This window comes from Triticum urartu, chromosome 3A (assembly GCF_056163025.1).
Source record: "Triticum urartu cultivar PI428250 chromosome 3A, HENAU_Tu73, whole genome shotgun sequence".
Classification (NCBI taxonomy): domain Eukaryota; kingdom Viridiplantae; phylum Streptophyta; class Magnoliopsida; order Poales; family Poaceae; genus Triticum; species Triticum urartu.
In genome coordinates this window covers 419288400-419311683 of record NC_141875.1, presented here as the reverse complement: position 1 = coordinate 419311683, position 23284 = coordinate 419288400, and positions in this window count along the sequence as shown.

Sequence of the window (23284 nt, the reverse complement as noted above, 5' to 3'; positions counted from 1 at the left end):
CCGGAGGGTTTTAGTCCGTAGGACAGCATACAATCATACCATAGGCTAGCTTCTAGGGTTTAGCCTCTCCGATCTCATGGTAGATCAACTCTTGTAATACCCATATCATCAAGAATAAATCAAGCAGGACGTAGGGTTTTACCTCCATCAAGAGGGCCCGAACCTGGGTAAAACATCGTGTCCCCTGCCTCCTGTTACCATCCGCCTTAGACGCACAGTTCGGGACCCCCTACCCGAGATCTGCCGGTTTTGACACCGACATTGGTGCTTTCGTTGAGAGTTCCTCTATGTCGTCGCCATTAGGCTTGATGGCTCCTACAATCATCGATAGCGATGCAGTCCAGGGTGAGACTTTTCTCCCAGGACAAATCTTTGTGTTCGGCGGTTTCGCACTGCGGGCCAACTCGCTTGGCCATCTGGAGCAGATCGAAAGTTACGCCCCTGGCCACCAGGTCAGGTTTGGAAGCTTAAACTACACGGCCGATATCCACGGAGACTTGATCTTCGACGGATTCGAGCCTCTGACTTGTGCGTCACGCGGTTACGATGAGTACGATTTAGCTCTACCACCAGACAATGTTCAGGAGATCGCACCGGCAGCCGCTCTGACCCTCAATTTGGAGTCAGTTGCGCCTTCCATGGACGGGTGGATGGACCCCGCCACGGAAGCCTTATCCTCATCGGCGATCGAGCCGAACATTGACCTTACCCTGCAAGAGAGCCGTGTTGTCAGACTACCGGACCCTTCTCCGGCCACGGACTCCGAATCGCCTGCGCCCGTTCCTAGCGAATCTGATTGGGCGCCGATCATGGAGTTTACCTCCACGGATATTTTTCATTACTCGCCCTTTGGCGACATACTAAACTCATTAAGGTCTCTCTCCTTGTCAGGAGGATCCTGGCCGAACTATGTCCGGCAGGATTGGGATGCGAATGATGAAGAAATTCGGAGCCCACCCACCACCCACTTAGTAGCCACTGTCGATGACTTAACCGACATGCTCGACTTCGACTCCGAAGACATCGACGGTATGGACGACGATGCGGGAGACGAAGAGGAACCACTGCCCACAGGGCATTGGACAGCCACCTCATCATACAATATATACATGGTGGACACACCCAAAGAAGGTAATGGCGACGAGACAACGGAGGATGACCCCTCCAAGAAGCAACCCAAGCGCCGACGTCAGCGGCGCCGCTCTAAGTCCCGCCAAAGCAAAAGTGTTGATACCGGCACAGGAGATAATAACACTCCGGATAGTGCCGAAGATGGCAACAATCCCCTCCAGCAAGATTTAGAGCAGGAGGATGGAGGAGCCAGCCCTCTAGAGAGAGCGGCAGATGGAGAGGCGGAGGATGATAATTACATGCCCAACTCCGAAGACGAGGCAAGTCTCGACGATAACGAATTTGTTGTGCCAGAGGATCCCGTCGACCAAGAGCGCTTCAAGCGCCGGCTTATAGCCACGGCAAATAGCCTTAAGAAAAAGCAGCAGCAGCTTCAAGCTGATCAAGATCTGCTAGCTGACAGATGGACTGAAGTCCTCGCGGACGAGGAATATAAACTCGAGCGCCCCTCCAAGAGTTACCCAAAATGCAGGTTGCTACCCCGACTGGAGGAAGAAGCGTATGACGCGGCTGATCGGCCACCTCGCGGCCACGATAGAGAGGCATTCCAGCCAAAAACTCAGCCTGCACCCCGACGCCATTCAAATAAAAAGGCATGGGGAAATACGCCAGACCTGCGAGACGTATTGGAGGACAAAGCAAAACATGCAAGATCGATCTATGGATCACGAGGGCGCGCCACCATGCAAGACGATAAACGTCATGCCGGATACAGTAAAAGTAAATCCGGTCGGGCCGAACACAGCGGGCAAGACCCATTCGAGCTGCATCGCGATATAGCCCAATACAAAGGTGCCGCACACCCCCTATGCTTCACAGACGAAGTAATGGATCATCAAATCCCAGAGGGTTTCAAACCCGTAATATTGAATCATACGACAGCACAACAGATCCTGTGGTATGGATCGAGGATTTCCTCCTCCACATCCACATGGCCCGCGGTGATGACTTACACGCCATAAAATACCTCCCACTAAGGCTCAAAGGACCAGTGCGGCATTGGCTTAACAGCTTGCCAGCAGAGTCCATTAGCTGTTGGGAAGATCTGGAGGCCGCATTCCTCTACAACTTTCAGGGCACTTATGTGCGACCACGAGATGCCGATGACTTGAGCCACATAATTCAGCAGCCAGAAGAATCGGCCAGGCAATTCTGGGCTCGGTTCCTAACAAAGAAAAATCAAATCGTCGACTGTCCGGATGTAGAGGCCCTAGCAGCTTTCAAACACAACATCGGTGACGAGTGGCTAGCCCGGCACCTTGGTCAGGAAAAGCCGAAATCTATGGCAGCCCTCACGACACTCATGACCCGCTTTTGTGCAGGAGAAGACAACTGGCTGGCTCGCAGTAATAACATATCAAAGAACCATGGTACTTCGGATACCAAGGACGGCAATAGCAGGTCACGTCGCAACAAACATAAGCGCCGCATTAACAACCACAATACCGAGGATACGGCAGTCAATGCCGGATTCAAAGGCTCTAAACCCGGTCAACAGAAAAGGCCATTCAAAAGAAGCACTCCGGGCCCGTCCAGTTTGGACCGCATACTCGATCGCTCGAGTCCTTATGGATGGAGGCAGCAGCCTGAACCTGCTTTATCAGTACACAGTGCACAAAATGGGTATAGACCCCTCAAGGATCAAACCCACAAAAACGACCTTTAAAGGCGTCATTCCAAGTGTAGAGGCCCATTGCACAGGCTCAATTACACTGGAAGTGGTCTTCGGATCCCCGGATAACTTCCGAAGCGAAGAGTTAATCGTCGATATAGTCCCGTTCCGCAGTGACTATCATGCACTGCTCAGGTGAACCGCATTTGCAAAATTCAATGCGGTACCGCATTATGCATACCTCAAGCTCAAGTTGCCAGGACCTCGGGGGGTCATCACAGTTAATGGAAACACAGAGCGCTCTCTCCACACGGAGGAGCACACTGCGGCCCTCGCAGCAGAAGCACAAAGTAGCCTCTCAAGGCAATCCACCAGTTCGGCGTTTCAAGACCCGGACACCTTCAAGCGCGCTCGGAGTAATCGGCAACTAGACCGCCTGGCACGATCTGAGCTCGTGTAGCAATGCGGCCCCCACCCCGGCATAAGCCAAACGGCGAAATTCGTGCCATGCGTACATAATTACGCATTAAAAATACCATGGGCACAAGCGGGGAGGGGGGCACAACTACGACATGCCCCAATACGCGGCTTAAACCGCACTAGGGGCTTCCCGCTTTGTTATTTTTCTCTTTCAGGACTTTAATCTCTGGAAACCCTGTCCGGCAGCATGATTGCCAAACACATGATGCAGCAACCAAGGAGGCAGAAAGCTATGTCACACCACGGAACTCCCAGGTGGATTACGATAACGAGTGAAATATTTGCTTTAATACTATTCCTCAGCTTGCCCTTGGAAGGGACATAGTCCTACTTTTCGCTTATCGCACTATCTGTATCATTCTGCTTTAACGCACCTTTTTGAATAAACAATGCATAGCATTAAGACTATTATTGCATTCTTCTCTTTTACATATATATATATATGTGTGTGTGTGTGTGTTCATTAATGACGCCTTGCAACCGTACACTTTGGTACGGCCAATATACCAGGGGCTTAAGTACCCCACAATATGGTGTGAGAAGTCCGAACACTTTCACAAGTGCGGCACCCCGAACTTATAGCATTATATGCATCAGCTCCGAATCATGTCTTTGGTCAAATGTTGGGTTTTCCCGGCTCCTATGTTTTGGTACCTTACGTTCCGCTCTATCGGCTAAGGTAGCACTAGGAGAACTACTGCGATTGTGCCCCGGTTCTGCTGGGCTAAGCACCTCAGTAGAGAAAGCTAAAACTAATTGTCATGATAAGGCAAGAGACTGGTCGCTGTTCGGCAAGGTTTCGAGTCCCTAAAGACTTATGCTGCTTAGAGCGAGGAACCGGTCCTGTCCGGCTTAAAGGCGTGTATCGTGCCCTGAATTCGGCCTTCCGAATACCAGGGGCTTCGCCGAAATTTAAAATTATAGAATTCTATGGCTAAGTGAAAGTGATAAAGCATTATTAGTCTGGTTGCCATGTTCGCTGTGCTGAGCACCTCCCTCGAAGGACACAAAAATGGGAACTAGAGTGCTCAGGTTTATCCCGAACACCCCATCACTCGCGGCATGGGGGCAGATGCCGAGGACTAGCCATCTCTCAGATTGGATAAACAGCCAAACAAAAGGTAATATTTTAAATTCAAACAAGCATTGCATAGCGCATATGAAACAAGTTTTCATCATACAGGATCACACGAGCAAGTTTTACTCAAAATATTACATCCTTTGAACATTCGTCCGCTACAAGACAGGCACCCTTTAGGACACCCTCATAATAAATTTCGGGGGTGCGATGCTCCTTGCCCTGCAGCGGTCCTTCCTTGATCAGCTTCACGGCGTCTAGCTTGGCCCATTGCACCTTCACACGGGCGAAAGCCCGGCGTGCACCTTCGATGCAGACAAACCGCTTGACGGCTTCCAGCCGTGGGCAGGCATCCACAAGGCGCCTCACCAGGCCAAAGTAGCTGTTCGGAAGGGCGTGCCAGGCCACAACCGGACTATAAGGCCCTGCATGGCCTGTTCGGTCGCCTTGTGTAGCTCAACCAACTGCTTTAGCTGGTCGCTCAGAGGCATCGGGTGTTCGGTCCTAGTATACTGAGACCAGAACAGCTTCTCTGTTGAGCTTCCCTCCTCGGCCTGGTAAAACTGTGCAGCATCCGACACGCTGCGGGGCAAATCTGCGAATGCTCCTGGAGAGCTCCGGATTCGGGTAAGTAATAGGTAATTTACTCTCACATGCTTGCTTTGCATATAGAATGCCTTACCCGCCGCTATTTTCTTCATCGCGTCAATCTCCTGGAGGGCCTTTTGGGCTTCGGCCTTGGCACTCTTTGCACTCTCGAGGGCCGCGGCAAGCTCAGACTCTCGTGTCTTCGAGTCAAGCTCCAACGCCTCGTGCTTCGTCACGAGAGCCTGGAGCTCTTGCTGCACCTCACCCACCCGAACATCTTGCCTTTCCCGCTCGGTGCGTTCCTTGGCCGCTTTATCTTCGGCCTCGGACAGCGCTTGCTTTAAGGTCGCCACTTCGGTCGTGGCCCCTGGCAAATTCATGATGATCCTTTCATTTTGCAATCGCATTCTTTTTATACATATCCATAGACCAGGTACTACTTACCTTTGTTCTCCTCGAGCTGCCTCTTGGCAAGGTCGAGCTCGTCCTTGGACCCTTTAAGGTCCTGCTTCAGCGCGGCGACCTCCGCAGTTAGTGCGGCAGATGCCAGCAGCAAAGCCTGCATACGCATATTGACATACTTATATTAGACTACTGCGATATTGTTTGATCCTCTGTTCGACTTTTCTTTGTGAACACCGAAAAGAGCATCAGGGGCTACTGTCTATGCGGTAATATTTTTCCTATATTTTAAAACACTAACCTCAAAGCCTGTTAGAAGGCTGGCACAGGCTTCAGTTAATCCGCTCTTGGCAGACTGAACCTTCTGGACCACCACACTCATAATAGTACGGTGCTCCTCGTTGATGGAAGCGCTGCGAAGCGCTCCCAGCAGATTGTCCGACACCTCTGGATGGACAGAGGTCACCGGCATAGGCGTCTTGCCCCTCTTGGAAGGAGGCTGCCTGCTCGAGTCCGGAACCACTGGAGGTTCCGGCACGGTGTTCGGCTGAGGGCCGAACTTGGAGCCCTCAGGGGCCTTGTTCCCTTTGCTCCCGAAGTCTGGAAGGTCGCCTTGAGGCGCCTCCGGGACTGTCTCCCCTCGACCCGGTGCCTCTTGAGGCAATACCTCGAGGTCGTCCACAGGGCAAGGGGAGGTGGCGGTCGGAAGTGGATCTCTATCCATATCCAACGAGCCCAGGGAGCCGTCCGACGATACATCGATACTGGCTCGTGGCGGCCTGCATAATCATATTCGGCGTTAGGGGAAGCAGTGCGACAAAGGAGTGCTATGAGTTACTCTGGTATCCGAATACTTACGACTTCGCCAGGGGCTTGGCCCTGAGCAGCCACTCGTCTTCGCCTTCGGCGGCGTTGGTGGAACTGTCCGGAAGGAGAGTCCTTCCCTTCTTGGACCCTTCGGCCTCCCTAGTAGGGGAGGCCTTCCTTTTCTTGTCTCCCCCAACTGAAGGGGGAGCATCTTCTTCTTCGTCCTCGTCTTCGGGGGAGGAGTTTGTTGCAGAGTTATCGGACGATGAGTCCGATGACACCTGCCGTCGGGAACTCTTTCGGGTTCCCTTGGCCTTCTTGGTCTTCTCCGGCACCTTGTAAGGAGCCGGAGTCTGCATCTTCGTCAGGAGAGCGTCTGCTGGGCCTTCGGGCAAAGGAGCCGGACAGTCGATCTGTCCGGCCGTCTCTTGCCAGTCCTGTCAAAGGTATGGGAGCTTAGATCCCGCATAGAGTCAAACTATGAAAAGCAAGTATCCTGTGAGAGGTAAAATAGCTTACCGCGCTGGCTTGGCGCTTCGCACAGAATCCGTGATCCTCGGTAGTAGGAGGGGGAACCTCGGCACCCTTGAATAGCACCTTCCAGGCATCCTCATGAGTTGTGTTGAAGATCCTGTTCAGAGTTCGGTGCTGGGCCAGGTCGAACTCCCACAAGTTGAAAGCCCATTGTTGGCACGGGAGGATCCGGCGGATGAGCATGACCTGGACTATGTTGACGAGTTTGAGCTTCTTGTTCACCATGTTTTGAATACATGTTTGGAGTCCGGTCAGCTCTCCCGAACTACCCCAGGACAGGCCCTTCTCTTGCCAGGAGGTGAGCCGCGTGGGGATGCCAGATCGGAACTCGGGGGCCACTGCCCATTTAGGGTCACGCGGCTAGGTGATGTAGAACCACCCCGATTGCCACCCCTTTACAGTCTCCACGAAGGAGCCCTCGAGCCATGTGACGTGGGCATCTTGCCCACCATGGTGCCTCCGCACTCCGCCTGGCAGCCGCTCACTACCTTCGGCTTGACATTGAAGGTCTTCAGCCATAAGCCGAAGTGGGGCTTGATGCGGAGGAAGGCCTCACACACGACGATAAACGCCGAGATGTTGAGGATGAAGTTCGGGGCCAGATCGTGGAAATCCAGGCCATAGTAGAACATGAGCCCCTGGACGAATGGGTGGAGAGGGAATCCCAGTCCGCGGAGGAAATGGGTAAGGAACAGTACCCTCTCATGGGGCCTGGGGATGGGGATGAGCTGCCCCTCATCTGGGAGCCGGTGCGCGATGTCGTCGGGCAGGTATCCGGCTCTCCTCAGCTTCTTGATGTGTCCCTCTGTGACGGAGGAGACCATCCACTTGCCTCCCGCTCCGGACATGGTTGGAGAAGGTCGAGGTGGGAAATGTGGACTTGGGCGCTGGAGCTCGAGTGTGCGAAAATGGATGAGCAAAGGAGGAAGAAGGCGTGGATGAAAAGGTGAATCCTTATCCCTTTATATGGGTGGACGAAACTATGCGTCCCCACTAGCCTGGTAAAACTCGCTTATCCCCCAAACACCATAATCGATGGCGCGGTTGGGTTACCCACGCCCGTATTGATGAGAATACCGTGATAAGGGGACATGATCTCTGCTTTGACAAGACGTGTCAAAAAACTGCCCCGCGTTATGTGTGGGGCTAGTTAAAGGAAACGGTTCGAATAATCACCGGGCCATGACATAATTTCGTGTTGCCAAAACAAGTCAGCAAATTAGATTTGTGGAAATATTATTCTCTCTACGGTGGTATGTGGAACTTATTTTGCAGGGTCAGACACTATCCTTGTATTCAAATTCTTCCGTGATGTATTCGGAGGAAGAACCCGCCTTGCAATGCCGAAGACAACACTACGCGCCGGACTCATCGTCATTGAAGCCTAGTTCAGGGGCTACTGAGGGAGTCCTGGATTAGGGGGTCTCCGGACAGCCGGATTATATCCTTTGGCCGGACTGTTGGACTATGAAGATACAAGATTGAAGACTTCGTCTCGTGTCCGGATGGGACTCTACTTGGCGTGGAAGGCAAGCTAGGCAATACGGATATGTATATCTCCTCCTTTGTAACCGACCTTGTGTAACCCTATCCCCCTCCGGTGTCTATATAAACCGGAGGGTTTTAGTCTGCAGGACAACATACAATCATACCATAGGCTAGCTTCTAGGGTTTAGCCTCTCCGATCTCGTGGTAGATCAAATCTTGTAATACCCATATCATCAAGAATAAATCAAGTAGGACGTAGGGTTTTACCTCCATCAAGAGGGCCCGAACCTTGGTAAAACATCATGTCCCCTGCCTCCTGTTACCATCCGCCTTAGACGCACAGTTCGAGACCCCCTACCCGAGATCCGCTGGTTTTGACACCGACAGACACTATCTACCAGATATGTGGGTGCCGTGATGAGCAATGGGAGATGATCAGCACCAGGAAGGATAGGTCCATTGCAGCATTCATCCAGGAGTTAAATCATCACATACGTCGCCAGGAGAACGAGATGTGCGCAAGCATGATAGATTTGAAGAAGGCGATGACCAGGCTCATAGAACTAGAAGAGGAACTCAAGTCTACACGCGATGGATATGAGGAGGAAATGACGATACTAGTGGAGAAGAATGACGACCTGACGAGGAAGCTAGGAGTTTTCATGGGAGACCCCGCGCCAAGAGGAGAAGACGACGAACCCAAGGAGATTCATTCTGAAGACTACATCATCATCGACGACACCGACTCCGACCCTGATGGTAGTGATGATGACTATGAAGACGAAGCTGGAGCGGATATCATAGAACACCATATGACCAGTAGTGTTCCCCCATGTATATAAAATAGTCCGAACACTGTAACGATAGTTAGATCGATTGTATGCCCTTGCTTGACTGATTGACTGATATGATATGATTGTGTTTGTCTCATGTGCATATGGGTAGTGCTTTCTCCTAGACCTCATTTCTATTCTAATCTCTTCCCTCTAAACCCATCAGATGCCTCCGAGACGTGACCCCGGATTTGTCTTCTCACCGGAGCTCACTCAGTTGATCCAGCAACAGAATGCCTTGATGCAGTTGTTAGTTCAGAACAAAGGCAACAACAACAACAACAACAACAATAACAACAACCCACCGCCACCACCTCCAGTTGACAACTTATCCCATTTTCTGAGGTTACAGCCGCCTGTGTTTTCCAGTAGCACTGAGCCCATAGTTGTGGATGACTGGCTACGCGGGATTGGAAGGGAGTTAACCACTGCCGGTTGCACAGATGCTGAGAAGGTGCATTTTTCCGCACACCAATTGGATGGACCCGCAGATGGTGGGAAAATTACACAGCCACTTTTCCTATAGCCAATGTCACTTGGGAGCAGTTTCAGCAAGCTTTCCACACAACCCATGTCTCAACTGGAGCTATGAGCATGAAGAAGCGGGAGTTTCGCAACTTACACCAGGGGAATCTTACTGTAGCTCAGTACGTGGATGAGTTTAGTAAGTTATCTCGCTATGCCCCAGATGATGTGGCCATGGATGCCGCGAAGCAGGAGAAGTTTATGGAAGGGTTGAATGATGAGATGAGCATGTAGTTAATGGTGGAAACATTTAACAACTACCAGGAGTTGGTAGATAAGGCTCTTATGATTGAAGGGAAGCAGCAGCAGATTGAGAGCCGCAAGAGGAAGTATGGACAAGGGAAGTACAATACAGGAGCATCGCAGAAGCCTCGTTTTACCCCGAACTCGGGAGGATACACCCATAATCATGGAGGCCACACTCACAATGGAGGAATTTCTCATAACCACAATGGCCCAAAGAGTGGGAATGGGAATGGAGCGAGCAGCAATCAGAACCGCTCTAACCCAGCAACACCCGCCAAGAAGGACTAGAGTCACATTACCTGTTTCAGGTGCGGGCACACTGGGCACTACGCCAATGATTGTCCAGAGTTGAAGAATGGCAATGGTAATGGAAGTTCTGGGAAGAAGCCTAACCCTTTCAACAAGGGACAAGTGAACCACGTGAACGTGGAGGAGGTTGAAGAGCAGCCAGATGCAGTTATCGGTAAGTTTTTGGTTAAGTCATTTACTGCTCTCGTTCTTTGTGATACTGGTGCATCGCATTCATACATATCAAGGGGATTTGTGGACAAGTTTAAGTTACCCACCTTAGCCCTTAGGACACCCTTGCTAGTGAGCTCACTAGGTGCAGAGTATATGGCCAGCCGATGGTGCGACCGGTTACCCTTAACCATTGGCAGTCATGTTTTCCCCTCAGACCTAATAATTTTGGAATCCCTAGGATTGGATGTGATACTGGGGATGGATTTGTTATCGAAGTATGGAGGAAACATGGATTGCGCCAGTAGGTCAATTCTACTCACCACCCCGGAGGGGAAAAGGATTAAGTATGTATCCAGGCATACTCCTAAGAGTACTCACGTAAATTCTCTCACGGGAGTTGTTCAGGAAGAAGTGTCTGTAGTGAAGGATTACCCGGATGTATTTCCAGAGGAATTACCAAGCATGCCGCCAGATCGTGATATTGAGTTTTTGATAAAGCTGTTGCCAGGCACCGGACCGATATCAAAGAGACCATACCGGATGCCCACGAATGATCTAGAGGAGATTAAGAAGCAGACCAAGGAGTTATTGGAGAAAGGTTACATTCGACGAAGTTCATCACCATGGGGAGGCCCAGTGCTCTTGGTTGAGAAGAAGGATAAATCTCTGATAATGGTTGTTGATTATTGGGCATTGAATGAAGTGACGATCAAGAACAAGTACCCACTGCCGATGATCAATGATTTGTTTGATCAGTTGCAAGGAGCTAAAGTGTTTTCGAATATCGACCTGCAATCAGGATATCACCGGCTAAAAATCCGAGAACAGCATATACCTAAGACAGCCTTCACCACAAGGTACGGGCTATATGAGTACATGGTTATGTCATTTGGATTGACTAATGCCCCTGCCTATTTCATGAGCATGATGAATAAGGTATTCATGGAGTTCTTGGATAAGTTTGTTGTGGTGTTTATTGATGATATTCTGGTATACTCAAAGAATGAAGAGGAGCATTTGCGTTTAGTTCTCGAGAAGCTCAGGGAACATCAATTATACGCCAAGTTCAGCAAATGTGAGTTTTGGTAAAAGGAAGTTGGATTCCTTGGACATGTTATATGAGGAGAGGGTATAGCCGTAGACCCTACCAAGGTTAAGTCAGTCACTGAGTGGTTGGCACCCACCTCAGTGGGAGAGATCCGCAGTTTTCTAGGACTCGCGGGATATTATTGGAGATTCATTGAGAATTTCTCTAAGATTGCGAAGCCCATGACGGAGTTGTTGAAGAAGGACACTAAGTTCAAATGGACGAAAGAAGGTGAGGCAAGTTTTCAGGATTTGAAGAATCGTTTGACTACAACCCCAGTGCTGATTTTGCCAGATATACGCAAGGATTTCCAAGTGTATTGTGACGCATCTCGTTTAGGACTTGGAGGTGTACTTATGCAAGATGGAAGAGTTGTTTCATATGCCTCACGTCAACTTCGACCGCATGAGTTGAATTATGCGACACATGACTTGGAGTTAGCAGCTATAGTGCATGCACTCAAAACCTGGAGACATTTTCTTATGGGGAACCATTGTGATGTGTACACGGATCACAAGAGTTTGAAGTACATTTTCACACAGAAGGAGTTAAATCTCAGGCAAAGGAGATGGTTGGAGCTCATAAAGGATTACGATATGAAGTTGCACTATCATCCAGGCAAGGCCAATGTCGTAGCAGACGCTTTGAGCCTGAAGAGTTATGCCAATACCTCAGTAACAGGAGGTTTGCCAAAGGAGTTAGCAGAAGATCTCAGGGAGCTTCATTTGGAGATTGTTCCTAGAGGTTTTGTTGCAGCAATGGAAGTTCAGTCTATATTGTTGGGAAAGATTCGTGAAGCTCAGAAGGATGACAAGGAAATTGCTGAGATAAAGGAGAATATGTGTGAAGGTAAGGCCAAAGGTTTTCATGAGGATGAGCACGACACCTTGTGGTTTGAGGACCGAGTTTATGTGCCCAATAATGCAGAGATCTGGAAGTTGATACTTCAGGAAGCTCATGACTCGCCATACTCAATACACCCTGGAAACACCAAGAAGTATTTGGATTTGAAGGAGCGTTTCTGGTGGACCGGTATGAAGAAGGATATTGCCGAGTATGTAGCCGTATGTGATGTATGTAAGAGAGTGAAGGCAGAACATCAGAAGCCAGCAGGATTACTGCAGCCTATGCCGATACCCGAATGGAAGTGGGATAAGCTTGGCATGGATTTTATCATCGGATTACCCAGGACCCGATCGGGATATGATTCTATCTGGGTAGTAGTGGACCGCTTGACCAAAGTAGCTCACTTTATCCCATTGAAAACCGCCTATACAAGTGCGAGGTTGGCCAAGATATATATATATATATAACCAGGATCGTATGTCTGCATGGAGTTCCAAGGACCATCGTATCAGATAGAGGAACGCAGTTTACTTCAAAGTTTTGGCATCAGCTGCACTAGACTTTGGGTACCAGGCTAGAGTTCAATACCGCTTTTCATCCGCGGACAGATGGACAGACCGAGATAGTCAATCAGATTCTGGAGAACATGTTGAGAGCTTGTGCGCTAGACTATGGATCTAGTTGGGATGACAACTTGCCGTACGTGGAGTTCTCATACAACAACAGTTACCAGGTTAGTTTGAAGATGGCATCGTTCGAAGCCCTATATGGACGAAGGTGCAGGACACCGTTAATGTGGGACGAAGTTGGAGACCGTCAGTTGTTTGGACCAGATTTGATCAAAGAGTCAGAAGAGAAGGTTAACCTAATTCGAGACAGACTGAAGGTAGCACAGTCCAGACAGAAGAGCTTTGCAGACTCAAAACGCAAGGAGGTAGTCTATGAAGTTGGAGATAGAGCATATATCCGTGTGTCACCACTCTGAGGAGTTAAGCGATTTGGAGTTAAGGGAAAGCTAGCCCCGAGATTTGTAGGACCGTATCGTGTTTTGGAACGTATGGGAGAGGTAGCCTACAAGTTGGAGTTACCCGAAGGCTGTCAGGAGTTCATGATGTGTTTCACGTTTCCCAGTTGAAGAAGTGCCAATCTAGAGATGGCCGATATCCCTCTAAGAGATACAGTGCCCCTGGAAGCAATTCAGTTGGATAGTGATCTGACCTATGAGGAGAAACCAATCAAGATTCTTGAGTTTGCCAGCCGAGTTACCCGCAGCAAGGTTATTAAGTTTTGCAAAGTCCAGTGGAGCCACCATACTGAGGATGAATCCACCTCGGAGCGAGAGGATGATCTACGCAAAGACCACCCACACCTATTTTCTAGCCAACCCGAATCTCGAGGGCGAGATTCATCTTAAGGGGGGTAGGTTTGTAACATCCCAAATTTTCAATTTGGAATGTTATACATAGGTCATTCATGCATATCATATTTTACCACATTTCGTTTCGTGAATCCTCGAAATTCTAAGCAACTCAAGGACCCACGGAGAGAGTTGGGAATTTCATTATTTTCATATTTGAGTTTTCTCAAATTTTGAAAATAGGATCATTTAGTTCTAATTATTTTTCCTCTTCGAAAATATTTCTAGTTAAAATATATGAGAGGAGATAATATGACTTCTCCAAAATAAATGAAATATTGGAGGGAAAATATTAAAATAAAATAAGTAATTTTATTTGGATTTTTGTGGCTCTTTTATTTGAATTAGAAAAAAATTCATTTTTCAAAATTGCATTTTAGGGCCAAGAAAATGTTCACTCTGTTCTAAATATTCTATTTAGATGGTGAAAATTTGTTTTGGTATTTTTAAAGTTTTATTTTATTTTCTAGGATTTTTTCCGACGAAATCTGTTTAAAAGAAAGTTTCCTGCCCCACTGGGCCGAAGCCCAACCGAGCAGGCCGGCCCGCCTAGCACCGCCGCCTCTCCTCCCGTGCGCGAGACGGACTCGCCGGAGTCCGCCTGCGCCACGCCGCCATGCCGCCCCTTCCCCAAGTCGGCCTCGCCCCGACCCCCCTATAAGTACCCCTCTGCCGCCGCCGCCGCCCCTCTCCGCCACCCACCACCCCACGCCGCCGTCGCCTGCTCGCCCCGCCGCCACAAACAGCCGCCGCCTCCCGTCCCGCGCCGCCATGGTCCGTCGTCGCCCCTCGACGCCGCGCCGCCCCATCGGAGCCTCGCCGAAGGTAGCCGCCGCCGTTCATTTTTTTCCCTTTTCGGTTAACCGTTCGTTTTTTAGAAACCCTAGATTCATTTTTTAGTTTTGGTTCGTTCGGTTTTTTAAGAAACCCAAGATTCGTTTTTTTAGTTTCGGTTCTTTCGGTATTTTCGCAGATTAGTTATATAGCAGACATTCGTCCGTACGTTCGTTTTAACGAAGGCTGTTCGTCAGTTGGCCGCAGATAACGAACGTTCGTTCGTTAGCCTGTTCATCTCATTTTATTTTCCAGGGTTTTTTCTGTGATTATTTTCGATCGCGTTTCCTGCCCTAATCTTCATTTTAGTTTATCTTTTCGCTCGTTTGTCCAAATCGGGTGAAACAAGCGCCTAGATCTTCGTCTCGAAGCCCTCTTTCTGTTGAACCAACTTGAACAAGATTTTGGTACTGTAAAATTTGACTTTAGTCCAGATTAGTAATCGGATCTTGTTTCTTTCGTAGTTTGAGTTTCGTTGCTCCGTTTGATTTGATTCTTTTTGCAAACCGGAGTTCTTCAGTTGAACTTTCTGGTTAGATCTTCTTGTTCGAAGTTTTCCCCTTGCGTATTTTCTTGATTGCTTATGTATGCTATTGTTTGTTTGCGATAGAATTTTCAGAGTGCGAAGCGTGCTACTATGAGTCTTTAGGATTTGCAGATCGTTAGCAAGGCAAGTAACACATTGATCATACTCTTTCATACCCAGTTTTTATGCATTAGTTTCAACCCACACACATTACATGAGTAGGATCTCTTAACATGTGGGTCTGGGAAGTTAATGATGAGGTAGAACCTATTGCCATGTTTATTATCAAACCCTTGGGAGTTACTTCTACGTTATGCTTATATTGCCATGCTATGCTCGTAACGTGGTTTGGGTTTGAGAGTATCCATGACAGATGTGAGTTGTTAATTAATGTTTCAACTTAAGGTGGCAACTATAATACACATCTGGGTGGATTGCTTGTGGGCACCTGGGGTTATACCGGTGTTGTCCTAGGAGATCCGGGGGTTATACCCTGTGATCCTCCCATGGTTCGCCACCCAGGCTCAAAGGGATCATAAGATTATTCATGCTCTAAACTTCCGTGTGCAGCCACAAGCTATTATGGGCTCTAGCCTAGTTGAGTAGGTTGCATGACCTCTTCCAGTGGTAGACTAGCAGATGTAGGGGATGTAGGTTGGTAAGGTCTACCCGGGGTTAGAGTTAATGCTTCTAAAAGACTGTTTCTCGGGCATCCGTTTATCAAACACCATGTAGTGCGAGAAATCCAATGGAGGAGATCGAGTCTTGTGGGGAAAAGTGTGCAAACCTCTGTAGAGTGCACAAACTAATCATGGTTGGCCGTGTCCTCGGTTATGGACATCTTGAGTATCTGCTTTTTGGATTATCATATGGATGTCATCACTTTAAATTAATTTGTTGGGTTGATAATTACTTTTAATTGGGATTGAGATGGGGTACCATTCTCAATGTTGTTTCAACTACCATGATAGTTAAATAAAATTTATTCCTTTGTTGTAGGAAAAAAATGGCTTTTCGCAAGAACATTGTAACCATAGAGCCTCCACCAGCCATATATGCATGTAGTGATAGCATTTATCTGTTCTTTGCTCTACTGTGTTACTATGCCAGCATATTCCATGTGCTGACCCGTTTTCGGGCTGCAACATATCATGTTGCAGACTTTTTAGACGACGAGTAAGGTGCCATAGGTCGGTTGCATGCACTCAGCTATGCCGTTGGAGCTGATGGACTCACTTTATCTTCCAAGTCTTCCGATGCTATCTTATTTAGATGGCCTCAAGCCATATTTATTGTAATAAGTTCTCTTTTGAGACATTCGATGTAATAAGTGTGTGATTGCTACTCTGTTATAAATCCTTCAAGTACTGTGTGTGTCAGCATTACCGATCCAGGGATGACACTGAAGCATAGAGACTTGACCGTTGATACGTCTCCAACATATCTATAATTTTTTATTGTTCCATGCAATATTATATCCTATTTTGGACATTATTGGGCTTTATTATACACTTTTATATTATTTTGGGACTAACCTATTAACCGGAGGCCCAGCCCAGAATTGATGTTTTTGCCTATTTCAGAGTTTCGCAGAAAAAGAATATCAAACGGAGTCCAAACGGAATGAAACCTTCGGGAACGTGATTTTCGGAACGAACATGATCCAGAGGACTTGGACCCTACGTTAAGAAAGCAATCAAGAAGGCACGAGGTAGGGGGCGCGCCTAACCCCCCCCCCCCCCCCAGGCGTGCCCTCCACCCTCGTGGGGCCCATGTTGCTCCGCCGACATACTTCTTCCTCCTATATATACCTACGTACCCCCAAACTACAAGATACGGAGCCAAAACCCTAATTCCACCGCCGTAACTTTCTGTACCCGTGAGATCCCATCTTGGGGCCTTTTCTGGAGCTTCGCCGGAGGGGGCATCGATCACGGAGGACTTCTACATCAACACCATAGCCTCTCCGATGAAGTGTGAGTAGTTTACTTCAGACCTTCGGGTCCATAGTTATTAGCTAGATGGCTTATTCTCTCTTTTTGGATCTCAATACAAAGTTCTCCCCATCTCTTCTGGAGATCTATTCGATGTAATCTTCTTTTTGCGGTGTGTTTGTTGAGATCGATGAATTGTGGGTTTATGATCAAGTTTATCTATGAACAATATTTGAATCTTCTCTGAATTCTTTTATGTATGATTGGTTATCTTTGTAAGTCTCTTCGAATTATCAGTTTGGTTTGGCCTACTAGATTGATCTTTCTTGCAATGGGAGAAGTGCTTAGCTTTGGGTTCAATCTTGTGGTGTCCTTTCCCAGTGACAGTAGGGGCAGCAAGGCACATATTGTATTGTTGCCATCGAGGATAACAAGATGGGGTTTATATCATATTGCATGAGTTTATCCCTCTACATCATGCATCTTGCTTAAAGCGTTACTCTGTTCTCTTGAACTTAATACTCTAGATGCATGTTGGATAGCGGTCGATGTGTGGAGTAATAGTAGTAGATGCAGGCAGGAGTCGGTCTACTTGTCTCGGACGTGATGCCTATATACATGATCATACCTAGATATTCTCATAACTATGCTCAATTCTGTCAATTGCTCAACAGTAATTTTTTTACCCACCGTAATACTTATGCTCTCGAGAGAAGCCACTAGTGAAACCTATGTCCCCCGGGTCTATTTTCCATCATATTAATCTTCCATCAACAGCTATTTACTTTTCCGTTTATTTTGCTTTCTTTACTTTGCATCTTTTATCATAAAAATACCAAAAATATTGTCTTATCATATCTATCAGATCTCACTTTCATAAGTGCCCGTGAAGAGATTGAAAACCCCATTTATTGCGTTGGTTGTGAGGATTTTATTTGTTTGTGTAGGTGCAAGGGACTCGTGCGTGGCCTCCTACTGGATTGATACCTTGGTTCTCAAAAACTGAGGGAAATACTTACGCTACTTTGCTGCATCACCCTTTCCTCTTCAAGGGAAAACCAACGCGGTGCTCAAGAGGTAGCAACCGTCTAAGGTCGGGTAGCTACAACAGATCAAAGTAGAGGTTGGACAGGTGAAATGATCTGTAGAAGACAAGTACTTTAATTTGTCCGAGAAATGGAATCAAAGGAGAACAATCATGGTCGGAACCACGATTGCAATAGACCAGATCCCAGATATAAGATGAACTTATACCAAGGTAATAATTAATATAAGAGAAGCTTCCATGATATGATCTACATCGTGCCCATGGGCATGATCACAAAGTTCAAGGTCGACTCCCACTTCTCCAATGCATAACCTTTCATTCACTTCTCGCGTTTGATGAAGTTGTAGTGTTGAAATTTTATCTGGCAAAATACCAAAAGAGTATGACTCGTGAAAACTTCTGAGTTCACACATATTAAGGAAGGCATTGGTTTAGCCCAACGGGGCACCGTGGAAACATATACCACAAGCTTCAATAGTAAATATCACCAGCTCAAAAACAGAGCATGGTCGGCCAAATTAGAGAATAGGATTTATCAATGGTATTATGTATCAGGGAAAAGAACTTCTCGAGGTTTTATATACGAAGGACACTGTCGGATGATAATTCAACAAAGGATCTGGTGGTCCTCAAGGGATCTGATGTGAGCATCGGTACTCAACCAGAGGAAGAAAGAATGCAAGGAGATCTGATTATAGAAATGATACGTCTCCAACGTATCTATAATTTTTGATTGTTCCATGCTATTATATTATCTTATCTGTTTTGCATGTTAATGGGCTTTATTTTAAACTTTTATATTATTTTGGGGACTAACCTACTAACCCAAGGCCCAATGCAAATTGCTTTTTTGCCTATTTCAGTGTTTCGCAGAAAAAGAATATCAAACGGAATCCAAATGGGATGAAACCTTCGGGAGAGTTATTTTTGGAACAAACGTGATCCAGAGGACTTGGAGTGGACGTCAAGAAACAAATGAGGAGCCCCCGAGGCAGGGGGCGCCCTCCCCCCTCGTGGATCAACCGACCTACTTCTTCCTCCTATATATACTCATATACCCTGAAAACAACCAGGAGCACCACGAAACCCTATTTACACCGCCGTAACCTTCTGTACCCAAGAGATCCCATCTTGGGGCCTTTTCCGGAGCTCCGCCGGAGGGGGCATTGTAATGCTCGGGTAATCAAGCTACAGTAATTCCACGCGAATGGTGCCACGTCACCACGGTTACTGTTGCTAATCTACCGTTAGTTTGAAACCAAGTCAAAACCGAGTCAAATTCAAATTTAAAATAAAGTTAAATAATAAAAGTTTTCAAAAGCTAAAACAAAAATGTTCGGGCGGTGCCATAATCTGCATATGTAATTATGGTGTAGTAAACACATTTTTATAAAAGGCCTAAATAGTTTAAAATAATTTAAAACAGAAAAGAAAATAAATAAAAGAAAAGAAAAGAAAATACAAAAGAGAAAAACTAAACTAACAAAAAAACACAAACAAACAGAAAACCCCCATGGGCCGAGTGGCCCAGCTAGCAGGCCGGCCCAACTGGGCCACAACCTATCAGGTCGGCCCACCCCGCTGCCATATCCTCCCCCCGCTTCCCCCACAACCCACCGACACTCCCCCACTCTCCAAAATATCTCCCCCCTCTCCCCCGACTGGATCGGGATCGAGGGAGGAGATCACCGACGCCGCCGCCTCGTCCTCGCCCTCGCCGCACGACGACCTCGCCGGCGCCTCCTCCTCGCCGACCTGCTTCCGCGTCGACGCCGTCGTCCCCATCGCCCTCCTCACGCCCCACTGCCCCGTTCCCTACGCCCCCATGTGAGCCCCGCCGCCGTGCTCATCTCCGCCGCCCCTCCTCGCTCCCTCTCTGCTCCTAGCGCCGCCCCGAGGTCGTGCACGCGCGCGCCCACGCGGCCACCACCGCGGCCCAGCTCGCCCACGTCCCGCACTCGCGCGCGCCAGCACCGTCCCACGCGCGCACGCCACCCGCGTCCCGTCCCGCGGCCACTCCCGGCTCCTGCTGCCACACCGCGCTCCGCCGTCCTCGCCGGCCCCGCCGCGGCCTCGTCCCCTCCCTGCTCTGCCCTGCACGCCGTCGCGCCGTCTGCCACCGCGCCCGTCCGCACTCACCGTTGTCGCGTCAGCCGCGCGCTGCATCGACCCGGCCGCGCTCATCGCGGCCCCGCCCCACCCAGCGCTCGCGCCGTCCGCTCCCCCCACCCCGCTCCCCGCACTGCAGCCTGCTTGCTGCACCGCCGCTGCTGGCCTCTGCTGCCCGCGCCGTCACCCTACTTCCGCCCCGCGACGGCCCTCCCGCTCTGCTCCATCACCGCCGCTACAGCCTGCGGCCACCGCAGCCCCCCCCCCCCCCCCGCCCACGCCCGCGGCCCAGCTCGCCCGCGCCCTTGCAGCCCCGCTGCCAAGCGCCGCCCGCCCGCACTGGCGCACCGGCCATGGCCTCGCCCCTCCTCGGACAGGCTACGGCCTCCGCGGGCAACTGCCCCGTTGGTCGCGCCCGCTAACCGCTAAGCCCCGCCCGGTAGTCCCCTGTGGCTGACATGCAAGGCCCAGCCCCAAAGAACGTTTTATAAAAAAGAATATAAAAAAGAATTAAGAATTACAATAATTAATTAATTAATTAATTAAAGAATTAATTAACTTAATTAATCTTGGTTGATTAAACTAATTAATCATAATTAGATTAACCTAATTAACTTAACCTAATTAATCTGTTAATCAAACCAATTGATTAGGTTAATTAGTTGTCAGTCAATGACATGTGGGCCCCCTGTCCAGTTTGACCAGTCAAACTATTGACTAGGTTGACCTAGTCTATGATAGGTGGGCCCTGTTTGACCCTGTTGACCAGTCAACAGTTGACTGGTCAAATGCTGACTGGACCCCCCCTTGACCCCACCTGCCAGCCACACATGCATTCTGTTGGGTACAATTCTATGTACTCATAGCAATTTAAGATTTAATTTTCAAATTAAAACAATTTAGAAAATGGTTTAAAACTTTTAAAATAAATAGAAAATAATCCGTAGCTCGGATGAAAAAACTTTGTACATGAAAGTTGCTCAGGACGACGAGACGAATCCGGATGCGCAACCCGTTAGTCCGCCACGCATCCCTAGCATAGAAAACACGCAACTTTCCCCCTCCGGTTCATCTGTCCGAAAACGCAAAACACCGGGAATACTTTCTCGGATGTTTTCCCCCTTAATTGGTACCACCTCGTACCGCGTTAGGGCACACCTAGCATCACGCTTTGTCATGTCATGCATCGTCATGCATTTGTTTGCATTATATTTATTGTTTCTTCCCCCTCTTCTATCGCTAGACACCGAGATCGACGTCGCTGCTACCCAGTACGACTACGGAGTTGACGACCCCTCTCTCTTGCCAGAGCAACCAGGCAAGCCCCCCCCCCCTTGATCACCAGATATCGCCTACTCTTCTCTATACTGCTTGCATTAGAGTAGTGTAGCATGTTACTGATTTCCGTTAATCCTATCCTGATGCATAGCATGTCCTTGCTACTACTGTTGTTACCTTTACCTGCAATCCTAATGCTTAGTATAGGATGCTAGTTTATCATTAGTGGCCCTACATTCGTGTCCGTCTGCCATGCTATACTATCGGGCCGTGATCACTCGGGAGGTGATCACGGGTATATACTATATACTTTATACATGATACATGTGGTGACTAAAGTCGGGTCGGCTCGTGGAGCACCCGCGAGTGATTCACGGATTGGGGGCTGAAAGGACCTTTGTCCCAACGGCCCTTTGTGTGGATCTTTGTGGCGAAGCGACAGGGCAGGTTGAGACCACCTAGGGGAGAGGTGGGCCTGGCCCTGGTCGGCGTTCGCGGTTATTTCAAGATAACACGTTTAACGAGATCTTGGTATTTGATCTGAGTCTGGCCACTGGCCTATGCGCACTAACCATCTACGCGGGGACAGTTATGGGCACTCGACATCATGGTATCAGCTGAAGCCTTCGTGACATCAGCAACTGAGCGGCGCGCGCCGGGTTGGACCGCATAACGCAACTTCCTTCATAATGGAGGTTGCCAGGTCTGCTCTCCGGCCGCCCACGCAACGTGCAGGTGTGCAATGGGCGATGGGCCCAGACCCCTGCGCCATAGGATTTAGACCGGCGTGCTGACCTCTCTGTTGTGCCTAGGTTGGGCTGCAACGTGTTGATCTTCCGAGGCTGGGCATAACCCAGGAAAGTGTGTCCGGCCAAATGGGATCGAGTGTGTTGGGTTATGTGGTGCACCCCTGCAGGGAAGTTAATCTATTCGAATAGCCGTGATCTTCGGTAACAGGATGACTTGGAGTTGTACCTTGACCTTATGACAACTAGAACCAGATACTTAATAAAACACACCCTTCCAAGTGCCAGATACAACCGGTGATCGCTCTCTCACAGGGCGACGAGGGGAGGATCATCGGTTAGGATATTGCTACATGATGCTACTTGGTGAACTTACCATCTACTCTCTTCTCCTGCTGCAAGATGGAGGTTACTAGAAGCGTAGTCTTCGATAGGACTAGCTATCCCCCTCTTATTCCGGCATTCTGCAGTTCAGTCCACATATGATACCCTTATTCCATTTGATACCAATGCATACATATGTAGTGTAGCTCCTTGCTTGCGAGTACTTTGGATGAGTACTCACGGTTGCTTTGCTCCCTCTTTTCCCCCTTTCTATACCCGATTGCTGCGACCAGACGTTGGAGCCCAGGAGCCACACGCCACCGTCGACGACAACTACTACTACTCGGGAGGTGCCTACTACTACGTGCAGCCCGCTGACGACGACCAGGAGTAGCTTAGGAGGATCCCAGGCAGGAGGCATGCGTCTCTTTCGATCTGTATCCCAATTTGTGCTAGCCTTCTTAAGGCAGACTTGTTTAACTTATGTCTGTACTCAGATATTGTTGCTTCCGCTGACTCGTCTATGATCGAGCTCTTGTATTCGAGCCCTCGAGGCCCCTGCTTGTAATATGATGCTTGTATGACTTATTTTATTTGTAGAGTTGTGTTGTGATATCTTCCCGTGAGACCCTGATCTTGATCATACACGTTTGCGTGTATGATTAGTGTACGATTGAATCGGGGGCGTCACAAGTTGGTATCAGAGCCGACTGCCTATAGGAATCCCCCTTCCACACTCCTTGGCCGAAGTCGAGTCTAGACATTACAAAAACTTTTACTAACATGGTTGTGTGCCTTACGGGCCCACGTCGCCATCTGGGTGGTATTAGGATCTTTTACTCCTCGCTCCTTACTCTGGGACTCTGAACTCTCTCCTACTCGGGTTAAATGATTTTACTAACTCTAACATTAGGATCTCGTGACCACGTTCACCCCAAAGTTGGATAAG